Genomic DNA, 17,539 nt, shown 5'->3' with positions numbered 1-17,539 from the left:
AGGACAATGACGATACGCCTCCCACAGAGGACAGCTTGTCCTTACCCCTGGGCAGCCTGGCACACATGAGCGACTACATGCTGCAGTGCCTGCGCAACGACAGCAGAGTTGCCCACATTTTAACGTGTGCGGACTACTGGGTTGCCACCCTGCTGGATCCACGCTACAAAGACAATGTGCCCACCTTACTTCCTGCACTGGAGCGTGATAGGAAGATGCGGGAGTACAAGCGCACGTTGGTAGACGCGCTACTGAGAGCATTCCCAAATGTCACAGGGGAACAAGTGGAAGCCCAAGGCCAAGGCAGAGGAGGAGCAAGAGGTCGCCAAGGCAGCTGTGTCACGGCCAGCTCCTCTGAGGGCAGGGTTAGCATGGCAGAGATGTGGAAAACTTTTGTCAACACGCCACAGCTAACTGCACCACCACCTGATACGCAACGTGTTAGCAGGAGGCAACATTTCACTAACATGGTGGAACAGTACGTGTGCACACCCCTCCACGTACTGACTGATGGTTCGGCCCCATTCAACTTCTGGGTCTCTAAATTGTCCACGTGGCCAGAGCTAGCCTTTTATGCCTTGGAGGTGCTGGCCTGCCCAGCGGCCAGCGTTTTGTCTGAACGTGTATTCAGCACGGCAGGGGGCGTCATTACAGACAAACGCAGCCGCCTGTCTACAGCCAATGTGGACAAGCTGACGTTCATAAAAATGAACCAGGCATGGATCCCACAAGACCTGTCCGTCCCTTGTCCAGATTAGACATTAACTACCTCCCCTTAACCATATATTATTGGACTCCAGGGCACTTCCTCATTCAATCCTATTTTTATTTTCATTTTACCATTATATTGCGAGGCTACCCAAAGTTGAATGAACCTCTCCTCTGTCTGGGTGCCGGGGCCTAAATATATGCCAATGGACTGTTCCAATGTTGGGTGACGTGAAGCCTGATTCTCTGCTATGACATGCAGACTAATTCTCTGCTGACATGAAGACAGATCCTCTATTACGGGACCTCTCTCCTCTGCCTGGGTGCTGGGCCTAATTATCTGACAATGGACTGTTACAGTGGTGGCTGACGTGAAGCCTGATTTTCTGCTATGACATGCAGACTGATTCTCTGCTGACATGAAGCCAGATCCTCTGTTACGGGACGTCTCTCCTCTGCCTGTGTGCTGGGCCTAAATATATGCCAATGGACTGTTGCAGTGGTGGCTGACGTGAAGCCTCATTCTCTGCTATGACATGCAGACTAATTCTCTGCTGACATGAAGCCAGATTGTCTGTTACGGGACCTCTCTCCTCTGCCTGGGTGCTGGGCCTAAATTTATGAAAATGGACTGTTGCAGTGGTGGGTGACAAGAAGCCTGATTCTCTGCTATGACATGAAGACTGATTCTCTGCTGATATGAAGCCAGATTGTCTGTTACGGGACCTCTCTCCTCTGCTTGGGTGCTGGGCCTAAATTTATGAAAATGGACTGTTACAGTGGTGGCTAACGTGAAGCCTGATTTTCTGCTATGACATGCAGACTGATTCTCTGCTGACATGAAGCCAGATCCTCTGTTACGGGACCTCTCTCCTTTGCCTGTGTGCTGGGCCTAAATATATGCCAATGGACTGTTGCAGTGGTGGCTGACGTGAAGCCTCATTCTCTGCTATGACATGCAGACTAATTCTCTGCTGATATGAAGCCAGATTGTCTGTTACGGGACCTCTCTCCTCTGCCTGGGTGCTGGGCCTAAATTTATGAAAATGGACTGTTGCAGTGGTGGGTGACGTGAAGCCTGATTCTCTGCTATGACATGAAGACTGATTCTCTGCTGACATGAAGCCAGATTGTCTGTTACGGGACCTCTCTCCTCTGCCTGTGTGCTGGGCCTAAATTTATGAAAATGGACTGTTGCAGTGGTGGGTGACGTGAAGCCTGATTCTTTGCTATGATATGAAGACTGATTCTCTGCTGACATGAAGCGAGATCCTCTGTTACGGGACCTCTCTCCTCTGCCTGGGTGCTGGGCCTAAATATCTGACAATGGACTGTTGCATTGGTGGCTGACGTGAAGCCTCATTCTCTGCTATGACATGCAGACTAATTCTCTGCTGACATGAAGCCAGATTGTCTGTTACGGGACCTCTCTCCTCTGCCTGGGTGCTGGGCCTAAATTTATGAAAATGGACTCTTACAGTGCTGGGTGACGTGAAGCCTGATTTTCTTCTATGACATGCAGACTGATTCTCTGCTGACATGAAGCCAGATCCTATGTTACGGGACCTCTCTCCTCTGCCTGTGTGCTGGGCCTAAATATATGCCAATGGACTGTTGCAGTGGTGGCTGATGTGAAGCCTCATTCTCTGCTATGACATGCAGACTAATTCTCTGCTGACATGAAGCCAGATTGTCTGTTACGGGACCTCTCTCCTCTGCCTGGGTGCTGGGCCTAAATTTATAAAAATGGACTGTTGCAGTGGTGGGTGACGAGAAGCCTGATTCTCTGCTATGACATGAAGACTGATTCTCTGCTGACATGAAGCCAGATTGTCTGTTACGGGACCTCTCTCCTCTGCCTGTGTGCTGGGCCTAAATATATGCCAATGGACTGTTGTAGTGGTGGCTGATGTGAAACCTCAATCTCTGCTATGACATGCAGACTAATTCTCTGCTGACATGAAGCCAGATTGTCTGTTACGGGACCTCTCTCCTCTGCCTGGGTGCTGGGCCTAAATTTATGAAAATGGACTCTTACAGTGGTGGGTGACGTGAAGCCTGATTCTCTGCTATGATATGAAGACTAATTCTCTGCTGACATGAAGCCAGATTGTTTGTTACGGGACCTCTCTCCTCAGCCTGGGTGCTGGGCCTAAATTTATGAAAATGGACTCTTACAGTGCTGGGTGACGTGAAGCCTGATTTTCTGCTATGACATGCAGACTGATTCTCTGCTGACATGAAGCCAGATCCTCTGTTACGGGACCTCTCTCCTCTGCCTGTGTGCTGGGCCTAAATATATGCCAATGGACTGTTGCAGTGGTGGCTGATGTGAAGCCTCATTCTCTGCTATGACATGCAGACTAATTCTCTGCTGACATGAAGCCAGATTGTCTGTTACGGGACCTCTCTTCTCTGCCTGGGTTCTGGGCCTAAATTTATGAAAATGGACTGTTGCTGTGGTGGGTGACGTGAAGCCTGATTCTCTGCTATGACATGAAGACTGATTCTCTGCTGACATGAAGCCAGATTGTCTGTTACGGGACCTCTCTCCTCTGCCTGGGTGCTGGGCCTAAATTTATGAAAATGGACTCTTACAGTGGTGGGTGACGTGAAGCCTGATTCTCTGCTATGATATGAAGACTGATTCTCTGCTGACATGAAGCCAGATCCTCTGTTACGGGACCTCTCTCCTCTGCCTGGGTGCTGGGCCTAAATATCTGACAATGGACTGTTGCATTGGTGGCTGACGTGAAGCCTGATTCTCTGCTATGACATGCAGACTAATTCTCTGCTGACATGAAGCCAGATTGTCTGTTACGGGACCTCTCTCCTCTGCCTGGGTGCTGGGCCTAAATTTATGAAAATGGACTGTTGCAGTGGTGGGTGACGTGAAGCCTGATTCTCTGCTATGACATGAAGACTGATTCTCTGCTGACATGAAGCCAGATTGTCTGTTACGGGACCTCTCTCCTCTGCTTGGGTGCCGGGGCCTAAATATCTGAGAATGGACTGTTCCAGTGGTGGGTGACGGGAAGCCAGATTCTCTGCTATGGGACCTCTCTCCAATTGATTTTGGTTAATTTTTATTTATTTAATTTTTATTTTTATTCATTTCCCTATCCACATTTGTTTGCAGGGGATTTACCTACATGTTGCTGCCTTTTGCAGCCCTCTAGCCCTTTCCTGGGCTGTTTTACAGCCGTTTTAGTGCCGAAAAGTTCGGGTCCCCATTGACTTCAATGGGGTTCGGGTTCGGGACGAAGTTCGGATCGGGTTCGGATCCCGAACCCGAACATTTTCGGGAAGTTCGGCCGAACTTCTCGAACCCGAACATCCAGGTGTTCGCTCAACTCTAGTCAACAGTGTAATCCGTGAATTGTGTTATATGCGCTTCTAAATGTTGTGTGGTTGTCAGGCCTAGATATGGGGAATAACATTTAAATATAGAAAACTATTTTTCTCCCATAATCTTTCCACATTTTTGCTGTCAACGGTGTAATCCGTGGATTGTGTGATCTGCGCTTTAATAGCTTGTGTGGTTGTCAGGCCTAAGATATAGAGAAAAAAATGAAAATACAAAAAAACATTTTTCTCCCATAATCTGTCCACATTTTTGCTGTCAACAGTGTAATCTGTGAAATGTTTGATCTGTGCTTCAATGCCTTGTGTGGTTGTCAGGCCTAGATATAGGGAAAAATATAAATATAAACTACATCAGAAAACAGTGTCTGTACTGCAGATTCCAATAATCTGGGCCTAAAATAGTGTCCATATTCTGTGGTGTTCTGTGACATATAAAGTATGCCATCCAAAAACAGTTTATTTAGTTAAAATTCCACAAATCTGGGCCTAATATAGTTTTCATATTATGTGTGTTTCTGTGACATATACTGTCCTGCATCAGAAAACTGTCTTTAGCTGACTGTAAAAAAATCTACGCCACATCTAGTGACAAAACTATTAATATGAAGACGGGGGAAGGGGAAGTGGGCGTGATGCTGATGATGCACGCAGAGGCCGTGGCCCTGGGAGCAATAAAACTGTGCTTGCTGCCAGTGCACCAGAAAAAAAAAATCCTCCGTACCCAGCTTCATGTCCAACATGCACCACCCTTTCTTCCACCAAGTCCAGTCTCTGTAGCCAAGTGTCTGGTCAACTGAATCCTCTCTCTGATCATCCTTCCTCCCACCATGGAGAAGCTTGCCAAACAAGTGATCCCACACTCGGATACTCCGAGGAGCTCTTTCCAGCGCCACTATTACATTTGGCCCTCGCGCCCTGTACGCTTGAAGAGGGACCTGAGATATTGTGCCCTGATTCCCAACCTCTTGAGCCTTCACAGTCTCAAGAAGATGACAGCAATCATTCGTTCACGAGGTGGTTGATGATGAGACACAGTTACCAATCACTAAGGTTGTGGTTAGGTCAAGTCAGGAGGATGAGCACAGTGAGGAAGTGGAAGAGTAGGTGGTTGACGATGAGGACACTGACCCAACATGGGAAGGTGAAAAGCCGAGCAAGGACAGCAATACAGAGTGGGAGGGATCCGCAACACCGCAACAGGCTGGAAGAGGCAGTGGGGTTGCAAAAGGGAGAAGTCAGCCCACACGAAACAGGCCTGCAACCATAACACCGAGCACCCCATGTGCAAATCTACCTTGCCAAGGGGTAGGTGTTCCTCAGTATGGCGCTTTTTTGAGGAAAGTGCAGACGGAAAAAAGTGGTAATTTGCAACCTGTGCAGTACCAAAATGTGCCGGGGCGTGAACACTAGCAACCTCACCATCACCAGCATGATCCGCCACATGGCATACAAGCACCCTAACAAGTGGGCCGAACACCTGGGTCCACAATCTGGTTCTGCAGGTCACACCACTACCTCCTCTTCCCCTGTGTTACACACTGCTGGCCAATCCCCTATTGAAGGCGCAGGCCCGGATGCCCCTCGCCCTGCACCTGGACCTTCGCATAAACCATCAGCAACAACATCCACTTCCCTGTACCAGCGCAGCATCCAAATGTAAATAACACAGTCATTTGAACGCAAGCACAAATACCCACCCACCCACAGGCCATAGCATTAAATGCGCAACTTTCGAAATTACTGGCCCTTGAAATGTTGCCATTTAGGCTTGTGGACACTGAGGCCTTCCGCAGCCTGATGTCGGCGGCCGTCCCTCTGTACGCAGTTCGGAGCTGCCACTATTTTTCATGGTGTGCTCTGCCCGCCTTACACCAGCATATGTCCCAGAACATCACCTGTGCCCTGACCAATGCAGTTACTGGGAAGGTCCACTTAACCACGACACATGGACAAGTGCTGGTGGCCAGGGACGCTACATTTCCCTGACCGCACACTGGGTGAATGTTGTGGAGGCCGGGAGTGAGTCGTACCCTGGGATGGCACAGATGCTACCCACGCCCAGGATTGCGGGCCCTACATCCATCAAGGTCTCCGTCAGAAGCTATATTACTGGCTCCAACCCCTACTTCTCCTCCTCCGCCGCCTCCTCCTCCACTTCCACCTCCAGCAGCAGTCAGCCATCAGTCGCTAGCTGGAAGCAGTGCAGCACTGCTGTGGGTAAGCGTCAACAGGCCGTACTGAAGTTGATCTGTTTAGGGAACAAACAGCACACCTCTGCAGAGCTGTGGCATGGTATAAGGGACCAAACCAAGCTGTGGCACTCGCCTCTAAACCTACAACCAGGCATGGTTGTGTCTGACAATGGTCGTAACTTGGTGGCGGCTTTGGAGCTCGACAAACTTACACACATCCCATGCCTAGCCCACATCTTAAACTTAGTGGTTCAGCAGTTTATCAAAACCTACTCCAATTTGCCAGAGCTACTAGTGAAGGCGCGGCGCATGTGTGCCCATTTCTGCAAGTCGTCCACAGCTTCAGCCGGAGTGTCAACGCTGCAGCAGCGCTTGTGGCTTCCAGCTCACTGACTGTTGTACAACGTGAGCATGTGCTGGATGGAACTCTACATTCCACATGTTGGCCAGACTTTGTGAGCAGCAGAGGGAAGTTGTGGAATACCAGCTGCAACATGGTTGTCGCCTTTCGAGTCAACTTCCACTATTCACAAGCGAGGAGTGGGCATTGATGTCAGACCTCTGAAAACTTTGGTGAATCCACACACCAAACGCTATTATCAGGCGTCACTATCCCACTGCTGTGTCTACTCACATGATTGCTGTTTACAATTGAGGACGACGCTCTGAATGTGGCAGATGAGGAAATGGGGGAGGACATTACACAGGGTGATAGCCAGCCCACCTTCAGTTCGTTTTCACAGCGCGAATTGGACCATGAAGAGGAGGAGGAGCTGGAGACAGTTGCCTCTGCTCCAGAGGGTAGTACCCATGGAACTTTAATTCCATCTGTTTAGCGTGGATGGGAAGAAGAGGAGGAGGATGAGGAGATGGAGAGTCATTCTGATGTCAACATCGACGTCTTGCCTGTTGGTACTCTGGCGCACATGGCTGACTTCATGTTAGGCTGCCTTTCCAGCGACCCTCACGTTATACGCATTTTAGATAACACAGATTACTGGGTGTTCATCCTTCTCGATCCCGCTACAAAGAGAACTTCTCATCTCTCATTCCTCTGGTGGAGAGGACTAGTAAAACGGTGCAATACCAGAAGGTACTTGTAGACAGATTGCTTCAAAATTTGGCATCTGACAATGCTGGTGGCAGAGTCCATACTTCTTTAGGCAACTGAGGAAGGGAGACAAGGGGAACACACAGCAGTTCCAACTAAGGCAAGGCAATACTCTCCAAGGCATGGGACACTTTCATGACACCCCGCCACCAACCTCACCCTCAAGCGTGGCCTAGTTGTACAAGGAGGGAAACATTTTGGAAGATGGTGAAGGAATACATAGCAGACCGTGTCAGCGTCCTAAATGATCCCTCAGTGCCTTACAACTACTGTGACACGTGTCACGAACTTACGCTCTACGCCTTGGAGATGCTGGCCTGCCTCCAGCGTTTTGTCTGGAGGCATGTATTTAGTGCTGCTGCATTATAACATATAAGATAATCCGCTTGTCCACTGACAATGCTGACAAGTTGACTCCGATAAAAATGAACAAGGCCTGGATTGCACCTGACTTCTCAACTGCACCCGAGGAAAGCTGAGCTGATGATGAACATAAAGGCAATTTCAATCTATCATTTATAATGTACTCAATCTACTGTAGTGTATTCCCATGCACCTTTTCCACCACAAAAAAGAGTATATGGTTGAATCTTGTTTTCGCCTCCTCCTCCTCCTCCTCCTCATCCAGATTGTATATATTCCCTCCACTCAACTGCAGGCCCTCAACTAAATCTGTTTTATAGGGTCAGCTCACCAGCAGGCCCTCGCAAATAATGTTTTAGAGGGTCAGCTCAGCAGCAGGCCCTTGCCCCTAATGTTTTAGAGGTTCAGTTCAGCAGCAGTACCTCTCCCCTAATGTTTTAAAGGGTCAGTCAGCAGCAAGCCCTCGCCAATAATGTTTTAGAGGGTCAGCTCAGCAGCAGGCCCTCGCCCCTAATGTTTTAGAGGGTCAGCTCAGCAGCAGGCCCTCTCCCCTAATGTTTTAGAGCGTCAGCTCACCAGCATGCACTCGCATATAATGTTTTAGAGCATTAGCTCAGCAGCAGGCCCTCGCCCATAATGTTTCAGAGGGTGCAGCAGGCCCTCGCCCCTAATGTTTTAGAGGGTCAGCTCAGCAGCAGGCCCTCGCATATAATGTTTTAGAGCATCAGCTCACCAGGGGGCACTCACATACAATGTTTTAGAGCGTCAGCTCACCAGCAGGCCCTCTCAAATAATGTTTTGGAGCGTCAGCTCACCAGCAGGCACTCGCATATAATGTTTTAGAGGGTCAGCTCAGCAGCAGGCCCTCTCCCCTAATGTTTTAGAGGGTCAGCTCAGCAGCAGGCCCTCTCCCCTAATGTTTTAGAGGGTCAGCTCAGCAGCAGGCCCTCGCATATAATGTTTTAGAGCGTCAGCTCACCAGCAGGCCCCCTCAAATAATGTTTTGGAGCATCAGCTCACCAGCAGGCACTCGCATATAATGTTTTAGAGGGTCAGCTCAGCAGCAGGCCCTCTCCCCTAATGTTTTAGAGGGTCAGCTCAGCAGCAGTCCCTCGCATATAATGTTTTAGAGCATCAGCTCACCAGCAGGCACTCGCATATAATGTTTTAGAGCATCAGCTCAGCAGCAGGCACTTGCATATAATGTTTTAGAACATCATCTCAGCAGCAGGCTTAACATCTGTTACTTGGGCAGCTCACCTGCAGGCCCGCAACTCAAATCTTTTAAAGGGTCAGCTCACCTGCAGGCCCAAACCTAAAATCTTTTACAGGGTCAACTCATCTGCAGGCCCGCAACCTTAATGTGAATGAGGCCCTCCTTTATGTGATATACAGGTTGTATCGGAGTGCCTCTTCCTTGTAATTTTTGGCAGCATTTGCACTTTTATTAAAACATAACTTTTAATGTGGTCTAGAAATGAAAGAATAATATAACTCACTATAATGCACAAACATACATACATTGAGGGACCAAAGTATGGTACCCTGGTTGCTGGTAGAGGAAACAAATCTGCTCCACCTAATGAAAGGTGTGAGCAGTCTTACCAGACCCTTGTAGACAATGGGATCAGTCAGGGAGGGTATTCATGAAGCAATGGGTGTACACCACACTTCTTGCTTGGTTTCTGTACAGTAGATGCAGAACTTGCCCTGTATAGCCCTGCCAGTTGGGAAGGGGGCTATTTTACTTCTGCCTACCTATACAGAGCACCCGCCCCGAAAGGGGCGACCCTGTCCAGATACCTGCCCCTATCTTGAATCTAATCCCTGAGTCTAAAAAATTGCCAATGAAAAAATGCTTCCAATGACTTCCCGACGTAGCACGTTTCTGTCCGTGTCGACTCTTCAGGGGAGTAAGTACAGAAGATGGAACAAGACGGATAAACAACCACAGGTATGTAGCCCGCAGCTAGAAAAACACAGGGAAAAGCAATAAAGCTTATGTCCGCTATCCCAAGATGGTGGGATGCGGTATTGCAGAGGAGGGGTAGTCCTATGCTGGACGGTCAGGGGGATACAATGATTCAATATCTAGTAGATCCCCTATGGTTGGGGGAAACAACGATATCTACCAGCTGCAGTTGTGTACGGTGTATGTAATCAGAGGAGCGCACGCCAAACCGAGCCAGTCCACACCTATACAGCACTGAATACAGGGTAAGAAAAAGAGATTTTGATCGGCCTGATTACATACACCGTAGCATTTGATGATATACCTTACAGGTTGTATGGTGTCGGCCATAATATAAGAATATTATCTACACCCTATCTGTACTCATGCTAGATGCACCGTAGGTTCAGATAGCTGTGAGCACAGCCAGAGCCAGCTTTTTGATATTGTATGCTGACCTGGGCGCCTTCACACAGCTTTTCTGTTAGCAAGATAGCTGAATATATAGCGATTATTTACTGCTAATAAGTGATGTTTATGTGGACTGTCTTCTATGGCACTCTGTATGATTTCTGCATTTATGTTTTGTGTATATGTCTTTTATGTCATTTAATAATAAAAAAACGATTTTAAAGGATATTATATAGTACCGATTTCTCTTTGGTTTATTGACACCATATCCCTTTTGAAGCCCCCCTGATGCCCCCCTAGAGTAAAAACTCCCTAAAAGTGACCCCAGCTAAGAAACTACACCCCTCAAGGTATTCAAAACTGATTATACAAACTTTATTAACCCTTTAGGTGTTCCTCAACAGTTAATGGCAAATGGAGATGAAATATCAGAATTTAAATTTTTGGTAACCTTGCCTCACAAAAATGTAATATAGAGCAACCAAAAATATTTACCCTAAAAATACTACCCCCAAAAATGCCACCTTATCCCGTAGTTTCCAAAATGGGGTCACTTTTAGGGAGTTTTGACTCCAGGGGTGCATCAGGGGGGTTGAAACAGGACACGGTGTAAATAAACTGGTCCATAAAAATCAGCCCTCCAAAACCCAAACGGCGCACCTTTCACTCTACGCCCCGCTGTGTGGCCTTACAGTAGTGTACGGCCACATATTGGGTGTTTCTGTAAACGGCAGAGTCAGGGTAATAAAGATACAGTCTTGTTTGGCTTTTAACCCTTGCTTTGTTAGTGGAAAACATGGGTTAAAATGGAAAATAAGGCAAAAAAATGAAATTTTCAAATTTCATCCCCATTTGCCAATAACTCTTGTGCAACACCTAAAGGGTTAACGACGTATGTAAAATCAGTTTTGAATACCTTGAGGGGTGTAGTTTCTTAGATGGGGTCACTTTTAGGGAGTTTCGACTCCAGGGGTGCATCAGGGGGGTTGAAACAGGACACGGTGTAAATAAACCGGTCCATAAAAATCAGCCCTCCAAAAACCAAACGGCGCACCTTTCACTCTACGCCCCGCTGTGTGGCCGTACAGTAGTGTACGGCCACATATTGGGTGTTTCTGTAAACGGCAGAGTCAGGGTAATAAAGATACAGTCTTGTTTGGCTGTTAACCCTTGCTTTGTTAGTGGAAAACATGGGTTAAAATGGAAAATAAGGCAAAAAAAATAAATTTTCAAATTTCATCCCCATTTGCCAATAACTCTTGTGCAACACCAAAAGGGTTAACGATGTATGTAAAATCAGTTTTGAATACCTTGAGGGGTGTAGTTTCTTAGATGGGGTCACTTTAAGGGAGTTTCTACTTCAGGGGTGCATCAGGGGGCTTCAAATGGGACATGGTGTAAATAAACCAGTCCATAAAAATCAGCCTTCCAAAAACCATACGGCGCATCTTTCACTCTACGCCACGCTGTGTGGCCGTACAGTAGTTTACGGCCACATATTGGGTGTTTCTGTAAACGGCAGAGTCAGGGCAATAAAGATACAGTCTTGTTTGGATGTTAACCCTTGCTTTGTTAGTGGAAAAAATGGGTAAAAATGAAATATTAGACAAAAAAATGAAATTCTCAAATTTCATCCCCATTTGCAAATAACTCTTGTGCAACACCTAAAGGGTTAACAATGTATGTAAAATCAGTTTTGAATACCTTGAGGGGTGTAGTTTCTTAGATGGGGTCATTTTTGGGTGGTTTCTATTATGTAAGCCTCGCAAAGCGACTTCAGACCTGAACTGGTCCCTAAAAATTGAGTTTTTGTAAATTTCTGAAAAATTTCAAGATTTGCTTCTAAACTTCTAAGCCTTATAACATCCCCAAAAAATAAAATATCATTCCCAAAATAATTCAAACATGAAGTAGACATATGGGGAATGTAAAGTCATCACAATTTTTGGGGGTATTACTATGTATTACAGAAGTAGAGAAACTGAAACTATGAAATTTGCTAATTTTTCAAAATTTTCCCCAAACTTTTTTTTAACTTAATTTTACCAGTGTCATGAAGTACAATATGTGACGAAAAAACAATGTCAGAACGGCGTTGATAAGTCAAAGCGTTTGAAAGATATCAGCACTTAAAGTGACACTGGTCAGATTTGCAAAAAATGGCCTGGTCCTAAGGTGTAATAAGGCTGTGTCCTTAAGGGGTTAACTGCCCTTTAACAGAGACCAATACAGTGTCCACCCCTTTAACAGTGACCTCCACAGCATCCTGCCCCTTAATAGTGACCTCCACAGCGACTGCCCCTTTAATAGTGACCTACACAGTACTCCATCTCCTTAACAGTAACTTCCACAACACACCACCCCCTTAACAGTGACCTTTACGGCACCCCGCCCCTTAACACTGACCTCCATAGCGAACGGTCCCCTTAACTGTGACTTCCACCGTTCCCTGCCCCTCCAACAGAGACCTCTACAGTGCCTGTCCCTTTAACAGTGACCTCCACAGCATCCTGCCCCCTTAACAGTGACCTCCACAGCGGCCACGCCTTTATTAGTGACCGCCACAGTACCTCATCTCCTTAACAGGTACATCATAGAGAGCTGAGACCTGGTCTAAAACCTTCCCGGACACCTGATGTACCATGCGAATTTGCAAATAACTAACTTCAGCTCATTGGAGCTCATACATTCTAATACTGTACGGAGACGGATTTCCGTACAGTATTAATCCAAAGTTTTTGAAAAAAGCGACTTTGGATGTAACATCTGAAGCTTGCTTCGCTCATCACTAGTAGAAATGTACAACTGTTAATAAATTCAATAGTCAGAATATTACTTCATTTGCCAATGGGCCCAGCCTCGCATTATGTTTTGTATATGCCACCTTTCTTTCTAGGCAGAACAGGGTAGCTATATTTCATGCCATGCTGACCCTTCATTAGAAATGTTCTCAAATGTTCTTTCTGGAGTCACTATAAGCAATAAGAATGCATTGGACCTTTTATCTGTCTAAAGTTATTATGGATACTGTTCAGGGCAATGCACAAATAGCCGGTTTATCCCTCTTTCTTTTTTTGTTTTTCTTTTCATTAGTACAATGTATTTATCTCATTGATAACCTACAGCTGTGATGATTCCCAAGATGTACACTTGCTTGGCTGTTCTCTGTCGTAGTTTCACCACAGCTGGAGTGCTGGAGGTTAGCTATCACTGACCTAGAGTTAATAATGTTGCCTTTTGTAGGTAGGTCTCTTTTATTTATTTTTATATTCCTCCTAAAAAATCTTAATAAAAATATTCTTTTAAACCACATTTTACTGCAAATCTGCCACCACAGCTGACCTAAATGTTATTTTCCAGTTGTACAGATGTTTTAGTAGAATAGAAAAGTGATAACCCAAAGCTGTGGAACTGGGGAATGCTCTCAACTCTGCATGCTACAGTAAACATAATAAAGAGGTAAAGTTGTGATTTCCTGAAAAAAAAAAAAAAGTGGAAAAAGGACTGGAAAAATAAATCATTTATATTTTTATATTTCACAGCTTTCACACCAAAAGTAAGTGAAGAGCATCATTAAAACAAATGTTATTGGTAATGTGACATTTTTCTGTTGCACTGAATGTCAAGAATCCATTTCACATAAAAGTCTTATAACATAACTCAGTTACAATTACATATACATAAGTGCACTACTTCCCCCCACCCCAAGGGATTTTCCACATAATATCAGTTGTTACAACTCACAGTGGAAATTCTTATTGTTTTCATGTGTAAAACTAAATTAATACGATCATGGAGGGGAGATTTGTCAGCACTCTTTAATACAGTTTAGAAAAGGCACATTTTGCTACATAATACAATGCATGTAATTAAATGGATGAGATAATATAGCTCAGTTCATTTGTCATCCCCTATAAAATTTGATAAGTCTTATAATGATTTTGTTAAGCACTAGAAATCTGAACATCCGCACTAAAAATAAACTGTCAGCGCCTGAATTAATCAAAAAGGAATTTCAGTCATATTTTCTTGTCCCATTTGTTTTGGAAATTACATTCTAGATTTACCAAATGTTAACAAAATATTTCCTGTGAGAAAACCATTCTAATCCCCCAGTATTTAAATGTCTCACTGCTTGAAAAATTGACTGCTTAATAATCTATCAATTTCTCAATTACTATATAGTTGATGTCTAAAAAATAGTTAAGTCTATATGAAAGTATTTATCTAAGAAAAATCACACATTAATAATTGCTCTTTTGAATTTTATTTTACAGCTAAATTGGTACATTGAGTATGGAATACAAAGAATAAAAAGCATAAGAACCAAAACATTTCAATTTGTCTAATGTGTCATGAATTCATTCTTAATATATACATTAATATTTTTTTTTATACATAAGTAGGAAGTGTTTTACTTAACCTTAACCTTTTAAAGATAAAACATAAGCCAAATGTAGTTTCTACTGTTAGGGGGGTTTTGGAACACCACACATATAGACGCCAAACAGCAGATTTAGCTAATTAAAGAAAATAAGTGGTTCCAGAAGTTTTATTGTTGCAAAGTAGAATCCATATTAATATAGGTTTAAAGGGGTTACACCATGATAACCGTAAAAAAATAAAATAGGATATTATATATTACATGACAGACTCTTTCTAACAAACTTAGAACCAGCCCTGTACCACACATGGATCCAGAGGTCTCCCCATTATTTGCAGCAATAAGTCTGCTAGATTCTGCTAGCTTAAGGGGCATGCACTTTCTTAGGAGGTGTGTTCTTTCTGCTGCAGCTGGTGGCAGTTGAAGGATGGAGCTGAGGATGTACTTCCTTCCATCTTAGCAAGGTGAACAGAGAAATTAGAAAAAGAGCAAAAAGTTCAAGAAATGGCAGGATTTAACCACACTGACTGAAATGCCAGCAGATTGATGTGCCTGCAGAACTATAGAAATCCATGTCCTTAGTCCCTGCAGACACTTTCTCTCCCACTCCCCTTAGATCTATTATTTACCTCCCTGCCTTGTGCAACCTTTTTAACCACTGAGACAGAACTCATCAGTGCTTGGAAGTGGAGAAGGACCTGTTAGGATCTGAGTGATGTCACCATGTGGGCGGTGGTCCTGTGTTGTGCATCTGTGAGAGGTTAGAGTTTCCCTCTATAAGTTGTCAAACACTAGGAGTTGTAACTTGTAACTCTTACCTTTTTAAACTCACTTCCAATAATGTCCACTGGTAGCCCATAATTACATCCTAGAAATGTTTGGGAGTATTATATGCCTCTCCATATATGTAATGGCAACTAATGACTCATAATACAGTGTAGACATGCAGGTAGTTGTAGTTCTTTTATTTTAAAAAAATGCCACACATCCAGACTCTTCATCTCCAGCAGTGCCTGACAACAGTCCATTTTTCTAGCATCTTCAGGGGATACCATTGTTATGCATACATCATGTGGCAACATGTCAAATGACACAAATGTAATGGTAATATAGCCCTACACACTTGAGTAATTATGACTATCATTAGAGAGGAAGATCTGATAGATTTGTGACTTATAGGGAAGGTTTCCACCAGAACAAGCATTTTCTATAACCTTTGTCTGGGTTATATTTCTTTATATTTGAGGTGGAAGGATGATTTATCTTTGTAGATCTAATATTCTGCAGTCTATTACAGCTCCACATAGTGGTGACCCAGGTTTCCCAGCTGTGTCACTATTTAGGAATGAGCAGAGGGATTTATGTTAGTGGATTTAGTATACTGTAGTCTATTACAGCTCCACAGGGTGATAATCAAATCTATTTGTACTATTAGTAACTAGGAGATTCTTTCCGACAAAATATACATATTTGCCATATAAACTTAGTTATCCCAGCCCTCTCCTCCTATATTTCCTGCCTTACATGCACCAACATAAGAGAGGGGAGAAGGAGTTTATAGTAGACATATCTGCAGCCTGAGAAAACAATGAACTGCTTTTCCAGTTTATCTTTCAATTGTTACATTTTGTTGCTTGTTCTTTTATTTTATGCTTAAATTTTGGCTTCAGATTTATTTTAAAGAGCTTGAAATTGGTTGTATACAGTACTAGGAGACCCTAGAATGTCATTTTTACGTTTTTTAGGGTAATTGGATGATGCAGATTTTATTCATACCTAAATACAATAACCGGACCATTTATGTTGAATTAAATCCAAATCAAATTTCAAGAAATTTGCGTAGGACTAAAATCTTACAATAAATAAAAATGTAACTGAAGCAGCTAAAGCATGTTATGTAGAAACTGATTCACTGACATTTTAGAAGAAAAAACAAAAGAAAATATGCCTGTTGGCCATATGATCTATACCAACTCAAAAGAAGAAAACAAAAGATGGTATGTAATATGTAAAAAAAATGCTAAAAGCTATTCAAGGTATAGATACTTTATGGGGAAATTAGTAAAATATTAACAGTAATATGCCTTGTGAGCACTCAGTAAGAGCATATGTACCATAGAGGCAGTTAATGTGACTCATATGAAACTTTTTGAAGATACAAATAGGGAGAATCCTCTTCTGCATAACGGAATCTGTTATGCAGCCCATAGTCTTCTATTATGATGGAACGAATAGTGGAATGCCTCTAAAGGCATTCAGTTATGCATTCCGTCATATATATGCGTTATGGTCCGTGGTAACGGAATCCATACTGCAATTGACCTTTTGCCAGTAAACAAAGCATGAACGAATTTTATAACCAGCAATTCACTCATATTTATTAATAATATATAGAAAAACATGTTTTCTGATTAATTCATTGACTTAAACAGTAAATGAAATTATAAAATGTATTTGAAAAAAAAAGTTTTTTTACATATAATAAAATCATTAAATTAACTTACATAAAATCCTGTAAATTTTAATTAAATGTAGTCAAAAATGTAATCTATGAATCATGGAGCATGGAAGGATAACAAGCCCACGAAAATTTCTATAACATTTCTGTTCTTGAGGAAAATCTGATGACTGTCAAAATAAAAATAAAAAAATAAATGAAGCTGTACAGGTTCTCCCAACACAAATGGGAACAATGCAAACTGATGTGTCAATTAGGGATGAGCGAATCGATTTGCATTAAACTTTGCTTGCATTCTGTACGGAGAGAGCGTTCCGTACAGTATTAGAATGCATTGGCTCAGATAAGCCAAAGTTATTACTTTGTGAAGTCTCACTGTAACAGTCATGTCCACACACACAGGGGGAAGGATAGTGACCACTGCGCTCCACCCTCACCCCTGGCCCTGCCTACTTGCCTTGCGAGTCCTGATGACAGGGGACAACTGGACGACAGTCCCTTACTTAGGATATGTGCAGGGAAGACAGACAAGACAAAATACGGAACGTGAACGGACCGGGTCAGAACCAAGAGAGCTACACAGTACAAAGGGTTA

Source organism: Bufo gargarizans, chromosome 4, assembly GCF_014858855.1.
Source record: "Bufo gargarizans isolate SCDJY-AF-19 chromosome 4, ASM1485885v1, whole genome shotgun sequence".
NCBI classification, from domain to species: Eukaryota; Metazoa; Chordata; class Amphibia; order Anura; family Bufonidae; genus Bufo; species Bufo gargarizans.
Note: the sequence above shows the minus strand (reverse complement) of the source record.